Below are 10,557 nucleotides of genomic sequence, written 5' to 3' on the forward strand. Positions count from 1 at the left end.
CTTGGAGCTGTTCTGAATCACCTGGGCCATCCGTTTTCATTGGTGTTTGGTCTCCTTCTTCTAAAAATACATAAAATTTAAAGGTAACATACATATTTGCATCAATACAAATATAGACTGTGCATTGTACACAAGTCAACCAAAGATGATTTCTTGTTATCTGTTTGAGTAGGTAAAATGTACATCACGTGTCTTATAGTTCTTTTAGGTTTATTTCTTTACATCTATAGTCAGGACTTCAGGGGGTCTTCCTCTTTCAAACCTGATTTTCTTTAACCTAAAATGAATCCACAGCCTCTCATTTTCTTTGGAAATAAAAGCATAACCTCTCTCCCAAAGTAACACATATTTTGACTTAAATTTTGAAGTCCAGATATTTTTAAAACATATAAATTGGTTGAATCTAGCAATTTTCATAATCCAGTGTCTCTTAGCAGCCAAAAATATTCAAAGACAACACAATAACATACAAGATTCAGACTCTCTGTGCATTCCCCATCTTTATGTGGCTTTTTTCTTTTATATTACTTTACTCCCTTTTTAAGGACTTTATTTTATTATTTTTAAACTACATTTTTCTTTTTATGACTGTCTATTCCCTTTTTCTTTTTTCTCCTAAGCCTTTGCACATTTTAAAACACGCTATAACCTGTTGAGGAGGGTTTTTCTATCTGAATATGTTTTTACTGTGTATTTGTAATATTTTTCTGACTACATAAGCTTTTAAACTGCTAAGCGGTATGGTCTCTACTTTTGTGGCTGGCTCCACCCTGCTTGGTTCCTTGAGAGCCCAGCTTCATGGCAGAGGTACCTGAAGGAGCCTGTTTTTGGGTCCATGATGCCAGCAAGTATCATGCCACCTGCTACCAATAAACCCATTTAAGTGTTTGGTAGCAGTGCTTCTTAAAAGAGCCATGCAGTTTCACCACTAATGCTGAGTCGGGAACTGTGCCTCTGCTTGCCACTAGAAAACAGAGCCTACTCAAGAAAAAGCAGTTACCAAGAAACCAAGTTTGACTCCATTTTTATGTATTTAGAATCCTTTTTTAAGCTTTTTCAGGCTTTATGTGGATGTACATGGCCCTGAACATTGAGCACTATTTGTAGGCAAGGTTTCCCTGTCCTGGCAGCCATTTCCCAAATAACTGACACAGAGGCTTATATTAATTGTAAATGCTTAGCCAATAGCTCAGGCTTGTTACTAGCTAACTCTTACACTTAGATTAAACCATGTTTCTTATCTACACTTTGCCATGTGGCTTGGTACCTTTTCTCAGTACCATATGCCCACCTTGCTTCTCTATGTCTCCTTACAACTTTCCTGACTCCACCTTTCTTCATCCCAGCATCCTTAGTTTGGTCACCCCACCTATACTTCCTACCAGGCCAATCAGCATTTTATTAAACCAATTCAAGTGACAAACTTTTACAGTGTGCAAGAGGATTATCCCACAGCAGTTGGTCACTACTTGTGTTTCCATAAACAATTATACACTGCTCAGTAGATGCTACTACTCGTCTGTCCTGTATAGCCATGGCACATAGCTCTGAAAGGAAATTCCCTATGATCATGTGTGGAAAGCTTCTCACCACTGCAATGAATTCCATGGAATTAGGTACTCATGAAGGAAAAAGTTTTATTTAGCTCATGATTCAAGAGATTCAAAGCGCCAGCGAATGACAGGGCCCAGAATCTGTGGCTCACTGACTCATCCATAGATGGCAATGATAGACAGAGAGCAGAGGGGCCAAGTCTGCTCCTTTACAATTCCCCACATGAACTCAAAGGCTCACACCAGAATGCCTCATGTGCCCAGCGATCTCGGGGGTGCATCCCACAAGTTGTATCCCTTTAAAAGTCTACCACCTCTCCATACAGGGATGAGCACAGACCTGGGGCCCAGCAGTGTTGAATAGTTGCTGCCAGCTCACTCCTGCCTGCTCCGGGTCCTCAGCACTTCGTTCACACCACAACCCAGGAGCCCTAAGTGGCCAGGCCTCACCCTGTCCCCTTCTCCAGTTCTTACCCTTGCCTCTGCCACCGTGTTTGAGCTGCGCGCCTGGTCCAGGGCTCCATCCCGAAGAAGGTGTTGGAGGGTCTCAGGGACCTCATCAATGAGGCTGGCTGAGACATCAGTTCTGGCAGCTTGAACCTGCAGATCATGGAGTGGCAGCACATCTCCTTGGTGCAGTTCACCTTGCACATCAAAGGCTTCCACATGTACTGCTGCAATGGCAGCCTGGCCATGAGCGTGAACTTTATCCGCATGTGCAGGTAATGACATCATTACGGTAATGCAGATATCTTGCACTAGTATTTGAAGCAGCAAATCAACAGCAAGTTTTAGGTTATGAAATGAAGTTAATGGGCCTGTGTGGCCAGTACCTTGGAGTCCCAGAAGAATGCAGGTATGTTACATATGCCTTCTGGTGAATCTGCACATATATGCCCAAACCTTAGCCATGTTGGAGATGTTGTAACATCTTGTGGGAAAGATGGAGAGAAGTTTTCTGCCATCAGAGAGCTTGGGAATGAAATCATTAAGTCCTCAACAAGTAATGTTGATGAAGAGGAGGAAGCTGTTAACCATAGCGGTGAATGAGCCAGTTCAGCTAACTTGAGCTGAGGTGTCTGAAAAACACTTTCCAGAAAAACCACTCCACTGTCTCTACAGTTAACACTCAGGATGTCTGCAGATGTATCCCTTGCTGCAGAGTATAAAATTGCTGCCATAGAACATTTTTTATTGGAATTACTTATTCTTTTTTGTTGCACATAATCAGATCGGAGCAGACAGATTCTTGATTCAATGACTAATAGTCCAAAAAAAAAAAAATTTGAAAAAAAAAAAAAAAAATAGTTTTTTCATACAATTTATTCTGATTATGGTTGCCAAAATACTATTTGGTTCCCAAGCTCAATAATGGAGAAGGATCTTGGGCATTGATAGAATATGAGGAAACTAAGCCTTTGAGGGCTGCTTTTGAGACAACAGAGCATTCTGGTCTATTCTGTTAGCAGGTTTGTCCCTAAGTGAACACATAGACATCTTCCGCAAATTACCTTGTTTTTTTCTCTCTATTCTTCACAACTTGTTTAAAGACAAACTCCAAAGTAAAAGCTGGTCTTGATAACATAAATATCTATGCCTTAGAAATATTGGTTTTTTTTTTTTTTTTGTCTTTTTTTTTTTGTAACAAATGGGTTTTGGTGCTAAATGCAGTTTTAAGAAATGTTTTTCAATTTAAATAAAGTCAACAGGATTTTGAAGGTCAAAAAAATAAAAAAAAGTACCAAAAGAAAGCTACAAGAAACCTGAAATACAAAAAAAAATAAATAAATAATAAAATAAATAAATAAAAAAAGAAATACAAAACTTTTAAAGGTCTACCACTTCTCAGTAATTACCCTGGAGACAATTCCTAATACATGAACTTTTGGGAGAACACAGACCACAACCAAATCATGCACTTCAAAATGTTTACAAAATGATGAGATAGCGCCTAGAGAAGGCCAAGGCCTGGTAAAACTTCCCAGACAGTGGATGAGACACTTGGTGGGAACAGACCCAGATCTTCGCCTCTTTGGCACTGTGAGAATCACCTAAGCCAACTAGAGGAAATTCCTTTGTCATTTAGGGACATCTGCTTTGATGGGCATCTCAATTTTCTCTCCTAATCTCACCAATGGCTTCCTCTGCTGCTGATTCCAGAGTGGCTCCATCCTTTGATGTAACATAGCATCACACAGACAGACATCAGCAGGAAAGCCAGCAGGATCCCAGTTTCTGGGGTGCCTGTGCTCCCAAAATATAAGAAGAAGGAAGGAGGAGGAGACGAGGAGGAAGATGAGAGGCTAACCTCTGCTTTGTTCCACCTTGTTTTCTTTAGCTTCTCGTTTTCAGAACTTTTGATCCAGTTGCTCCTTGCCAATACTACCTCTTTGTAATAAGCACACTCACTATCTCTCTCTTTTGAAAATTAATTATTTTTGTTTTACATGTATTTGCCTGTGTGTATGTATATACACTACATGCATGCAGAAGACCCTAAGGCCGAAAGAGAACAACAGATCTCCTGGATCTGATGTTATGGATGGTTTTACTGTCGTGTGGCTACTGGGAACAGAACCTGCAACAGTAACAAGTGCCCTTAACTTCTGAGCCATCTCTCCAGCCCCTCCCCTTCTGCCCACCCCCTGCCTCTTTTAAAATTATGAAGCTAGCACACAGTGTGGGCTTCTTGGTGGCCACAACCCTTCTTACTCACCCAGGACATTAGCTCCTGTTTCTCTCCCTAATCATCAAGCTACATCATTATAAATGTTGCTAGGCAAGACCTGAGTGCCCTGAGGGCATTCTACACAGGCTTTTTTTTTTTAATTGACCCTCTAAAAACTATGGAGGAGGGTTAAGAATCCCCCAGAGAACTCCCTTCCTCTAACAGATTTTCCAGAAGGAATGCACAGCAGGACCCTTAATTTGATTTCCTCCCCGGGTTAAAAGTCTCCTGGTAAGAGACATGTTTCATTCTCACTTTTCACTTTTTAAATGATGTCCACCCAAAATGAACGTCTACACCGTTTCAGAAACAAGGTAATGGGCAATGATATGTATATATCATTGTGTGTATGTACACACACACACACAATCTCCAGGAGGAAGAAATCCTCCCTCAGTTCAAAGCAAATGACTGTGCTGAGCACGAAGTACAGATTGTTATGCTCGCCGCTGTCGGGAACAGAACCAAAGGAATTTCAGGAGCGAGAACATGGAGAATCTTGACAAAACAGGTTTGCTCCTTCCTCTCCAGGGATATATGTTGACTGTTGTTTGTTTCTTACAGTCCCTCCAAAGCAACAGCTGGGCACCAATACATCCATGTGGGCAGACCAACTGATTTACAGAACTGAATGCAAGCAAATAGAGCCTCAGGGTCTCCAGGCTGATCCCAGACTTTGCCCCTTTTGTTTTCCTACAGAAAATAATGGGGACAGGAGAGTGTTGAGATTTCAAGCTTACACTCCAGTACTTCTGGGTCTTTGCAGATGTAACCAAGTTAAAACAAGGTCACGGCGGACTAGGGTGAGCCCTCTTCCAATGACCAGCATCCCATTCAGAGAAAAGACGCAGACAGAGGAACTTCACCAAGGTTGTGGGCAACCTCAGAGGCTGAAACAGACATGGGGCTGTTCCTCCTGGGTGACAGAGCACAGCCCTACTGATACCTTGACTTCAAACTTTGACCTCTTGAACCGCGAGGATCAGTTTTTGTGGCTTCAGCCATCCAGCTTGTGAGAATTATTAGGAGCCGTTCTCTTTAGTATATAGCTGGTGTTATTTACAAAGGTGTGCACATCTTTGTGGGACTCCATAACACCCTCAAAACCTGATCAGTAAGCTAACACCTCCATCCTCTGTCCACCGTCACTAACATTCCTTTCAGGTGCATGAGAAAATTACTTCACTCCAGATTCTTGGTTTATTTGGTTTGGGTGCTCTTTAAGTCAAAGTTTCACTCTATATCCCAGGCCAGCCTCAGACTCACTGAGTAGCCTACCCTGGCCTGGAACTCAAAGCAATTATGCTTCTACCAGATAAGTGCCAGGATAAGAGGTGTGTGTCGGAACAGCAGGCTAAGATTCAGTTGAGGACTGGGTATCTACTGTATGTGTAAGAAGAGGCTAGAGCTGTCTGCTGTTTGAATTTCTGCCATTGGGAGGGCCTAACTCAAGACAGGAAGAAGGGAAGGCCTAACAGTACCCATTCAAAGAAAAACCAGTGGCAAACAATCCCTCTTGTGTACTTATTTTCTCAACTCGGGTGTTATTATACACTGTGTCTAAAACACATCAACAGGCAGATATTTTTTTAAAATACATTTATGTTTATGTTATGTGTATAAATGTTTTGCCTAAATGCATGTGTGTGTGCACCATGCCCATGTCTGGTTCCCACAGAGGCTCACAGAGAGTGCCTGATCCCCTGGAAGAAGAATTACAAATGGCTGTGAGCCACCGTGTGGCTGCTGAGAACAGAACCCAGGTCCTCTGCAAGAGCAGCAAGTGTTTTAAGCACTGAGCCATCTCTGCAACCACTAGGCTGGATTCTTGGGATCCAGAGTCTTAGATGATACCAGAGAACCTTCTCTAAGATGTTGTTCTAAAGCATTCTCTCGGCATCGGAGTTTTCCATTTCTTTTGTATCTCACACAGTGTCGTACCAGCCAAGAGGACAAATACTGTATCATTCCACTTGTATAAGGGACCTAGAGCGGTGGCATTCGTGGAGAGAGGTGGTAGAGAGTGACTGCCAGCACCTGGGGAAGACCAGATTCAGAAGTGGGTGTTGCCGGGCGGTGGTGGCGCACGCCTTTAATCCCAGCACTTGGGAGGCAGAGGCAGGCAGATCTCTGTGAGTTCGAGGCCAGCCTGGACTATCAAGTGAGTCCCAGGAAAGGCGCAAAGCTACACAGAGAAACCCTGTCTCGAAAATAAAAAAAAAAAAAAAAATTAAAAAAAAAAGAAGTGGGTGTTAAGCAAAGTTTTGTCCTGGGTAAATGAGGAAGTTCTGGGGATGAAGAGCGGTGACAGTCCCTAGCAATGTGAATGTACCTAAGACCACGCAAAATGGTGCATTGAAACACCAGCTAAAGGAGCTGGAGAGATGGCTCAGATGTAAGAGCACTTGCTGCTCTTGTGGAGGACCTGGGTTCAGTTCCCAGCAGCCACAGGATGACTCACAACCATTTGTAACTCCAGGTCCAGGGGATCTGATGCCCCCTTCTGACCTCCACAGGCACCAGGGACACAGATGGTATACAGAAATGCACACAGGCAAAACACTCATACATGTTAATTGTTTTGTTTTGTTTCCAAGACAGGGTATCTCTGTGTAGCCCTGGAACTCACTCTATAGACCAGGCAGGCCTTGAACTCAGAGATCTGCCTGTTCTGCTTTCTTAATGCTGAGATTAAAGGTATGTGTCACCACCACCTGGCTTCATACAAATACTTTTTTAATTAATTAAAAATTGTCAAAATAACTTTTCATCAGTTTTTTGTTTCTTTGTTTGTTATTTGTTTGTTTGAGACAGGATCTCTCTGTGTACCCCTCACTGTCCTGGAACTCAATATGTAGATCAGGCTGGCCTCAAATTCACAGAGATCTACCTGTTCTCTCCTTCAAGCCTCTTTGAATTATAAGCCCAGGAGTGGGGGGGGGCTGCAGGAGGGGTGGGGAGGTGTGCAGGAGTGGGGGGGAGGGCTGTGGGAGAGGGGGTGGGGAGGTGTGCAGGAGTGGGGGGAGGGCTGCGGGAGAGGGGGTGGGGAGGTGTGCAGGAGTGGGGGGGAGGGCTGCGGAGAGGGGGTGGGGAGGTGTGCAGGAGTGGGGGGGCTGCGGGAGAGGGGGTGGGGAGGTGTGCAGGAGTGGGGGGCTGCAGGAGAGGGGGTGGGGAGGTGTGGGGGAGTCGGGGGGCTGCAGGAGGCGTGGGGAGGTGTGGGGAGTGGGGAGGGCTGCGGGAGAGGGGTGGGGAGGTGTACAGGAGTGGGGGGGCTGCAGGAGGGGGTGGGGAGGTGTGCGGGAGTGGGGAGGGCTGTGGGGAGGGGGTGGGGAGGTGTGCAGGAGTTGGGGGGAGGGCTGTGGGAGAGGGGATGGGAAGGTGTGCAGGAGTGGGGGGCTGCAGGAGAGGGGTGGGGAGGTGTGCAGGAGTGGGGGGCAGGGCTGCGGGAGAGGAGGTGGGGAGGTGTGCAGGAGTGGGGGGGAGGGCTGCGGGAGAGGGGTGGGGAGGTGTGCCTATGTGCACGTGCAGCGGCTAGAGCAGGACGTCAGGCGTGTGTCTCATTCAGTCTCTGCCTTATGCCTAGAGGAACGAGAATTCAATACTCCAACTATGTCGGCAGGCCCGTGAGCTCTCTGGAAGGCCTCCATGTCTAAGCAATGCTGGGCTTGTGAGCACATGCAGCTCTGCCCAGCTTTTTAGTGGGTATTGGGGACTCAAACGCAAGTCCGCATCTTGCAGAGAAGTGCTCTTATCTTACCCACCAAGCCATCTCTCCGGTCCCAGTAAACACTGTTTTTATGAACTGTATTTTAGTAAGCATGACAAAGTAACGGGTTTCCCTATGACATTGTCTCCTACGTATGTCACTGAATGTTGTTCATATTCACACCCTTACCGTCTCCTCAAAACGGCCATTTTGCTGCTTTTTGATGCTGCCTTAAAGTGTCTTGTGTGGCTGTCACAAACAGTGGGCTGAGATGAGTGTCTGGAATGCGAAGCAAAGCAGCACCATGGGAGTGCAGGGACACTTGGAATGGGCAATGGTTTAAATATGAACACTGGCCGTTTATGAATACCCAGCAGAAGGCCACAGAAGCCCAGAAGAGAAGGTCAGGGCAGAACTAAGCTGGAGGCATCAGTAAGTGTTTGGAAAAGGTGTGAATTGAATCTTGAGAGCTGGTGCGAGTGTGCCAAGAAATGGGAGGCTTCGGGAAGAAATAATAGTAGCAAAGCATGCACCCTTCCGGCGTGACCCCGGCTCCATTACTCCACACGCTCTTACTCATCTTCCACTCATGGGCAAGTTATTCTGGAAACCAGGATTATCTGATCGCCAGCATGTGGCTCACCAGAAAAGAACACCATGGTAATTCAGAACTCTGATATTATCGCCCTGAGGTACATTATCTCAAATGTACTTCATGCACTCAAAATGTCCTAACCCTAGACTGATGCTTAGCCTTTCTACTTCATATCACCCAACCTGTGGTTGGTCAGGCAAGCCTGGTGTTCCTCCCTAGCCGTCCTGTGGAGGACTTCTTCCCTGGAGTGCTCTTCTAAGAATTCCCTTTTACTTCTGAGACTAACCACATTGTTCAACCTCAGATCCCAGAGTCCTGAGTGGCCACTGAAATTAAATAAACTGCTCTGAACTCATTGCTTGTGATATGCCAAGAACAGTGCTTACCTTTGAAAGAAAACAGGAAAGGACCCCTCCTCGTGGGGTGGGGGGGGGACCTGACATTACTGAGAAAAGAAGCCTCGGGGTTATGAAATAATTGAGAAACCATCATGACCCCTACCAGAACTGCCCACAAACCTTGGCAAACTGGTACATCACCTCGAAAAGATGCCACACATATTTGAGGACGCCATAATTGAAATGGTGTGAGAGATTCACTTTATATTTTCAGTGCCCCCCTGGGAAGCATGAATATCCAGGGAAGAGAAAATGCTGTCAGGGAAAGTTTGGACATAAAACTTTAGTGGAGACAAGAGGAAAACTTGGCATTCAAGTTTCTCTGTCTTCTGCAGGAAGTGAGTCTAAATAGAGTGCCCAGGAGGATGTTGTGTACACTGGATGCCAGGATTAGATGAGGCATGAAGTGTGGACTGGCTAGAAGACACAGCTTGCTCACAATTTAGAGTTATCTCATAGTAATATCTGCATCTATGTTTAAAAGACAGAAGAATTTGCCCTTTGGATAAGTAACCAAAGTTTATATATATAAACCATATATATATGCAGTAATTATCAATCAGAATCTAAAATATTTAATAAGGTGTAAACCATTCATGCTAAGTAGGGGGAGAAATCAGGCAACAGCAATTATGACCCCACAAAAGGAAAATGAGAGGGAAAAGTACATGAAAATGTGCTGGGTGGGAAATCTAAAGAGTGTTTGTCCTCACATGGCCGCTTTTTTAGAAGTTTCCAGAATGAGCATCCTTTTCCACAGTATCAATAAGCATAAATCTGTATGTGCACATATTTTTTCCAATGGACACAACTAACAAAAGAAATGAGAGTCCTGGTCCATAGCTGTAAGCCCAGCACTCCGGAAGCTAAGGCATGAATTCAAAGCCAGCCTGAGCTACAGAACCAAGCCCTGCGTTAAAACAAGCAAATAAACAACACAAAAATCACAGCAGCCACGAAACAACCACTGTGAGTTCTCTGTGGCACAGATCCTTCTGTTGGCTTCCACAAGTTTCAGAGATAGATCATTGTACCTGGGTACCACTGCTTTGCTGGAAGGTCTTTACAGTGTGGGTTGCTTTATCCCAAATCACTGTCCTGCCCCTGACTGCTTCCCCACACCCCAGGTATTGGCTCAGAGATGGGAGATGTGTGACTTACGCTGTGTGGCCTCACTATCTACCCTAGAATTTCATATCATGTTCAAGATGGGAAGGAACTGTCAAGGCTCGTGGTTAGGAGAGATAAGATGAAATATTCTAAGAATGGACTTTGGGAGCCCTCAGGTCAGCATACAGACTGGGGGTGTTTTTCAAGCCTGAGACAAATGGCTGAGGTGCCCCATTTAACATATCCAAGTGGATACTGGCCGCCAGGTTCTCCTTGCATCCCTCAGTCCCTACTATTGCAGGGCCCTCCTGGCTGGCACACCCCACCCCTACCTTATATCCAGCCCAGAGGCTGGGCTGCCCTTCCCCCACCTGCCCTTCCCTATACAATCCAACCATTTCTGTTACCTGGTCCTTTGTCTGCTCTCTTTGGGCCTCCTGGCTGCTGCACCTGTTTCCGCTCTCTCC

The 10,557-nt window shown here is 45.2% G+C and overlaps 1 pseudogene; it reads left to right on the plus strand.

Annotated features, from left to right (window-relative positions):
- Nucleotides 1-2,051: 2,051 nt before the first annotated feature.
- Nucleotides 2,052-3,019, plus strand: LOC114686651 (annotated as a pseudogene).
- The last annotated feature ends 7,538 nt before the right edge of the window (nucleotides 3,020-10,557 follow it).

This window comes from Peromyscus leucopus, chromosome 15 (genome assembly GCF_004664715.2).
Source record: "Peromyscus leucopus breed LL Stock chromosome 15, UCI_PerLeu_2.1, whole genome shotgun sequence".
NCBI classification, from domain to species: Eukaryota; Metazoa; Chordata; class Mammalia; order Rodentia; family Cricetidae; genus Peromyscus; species Peromyscus leucopus.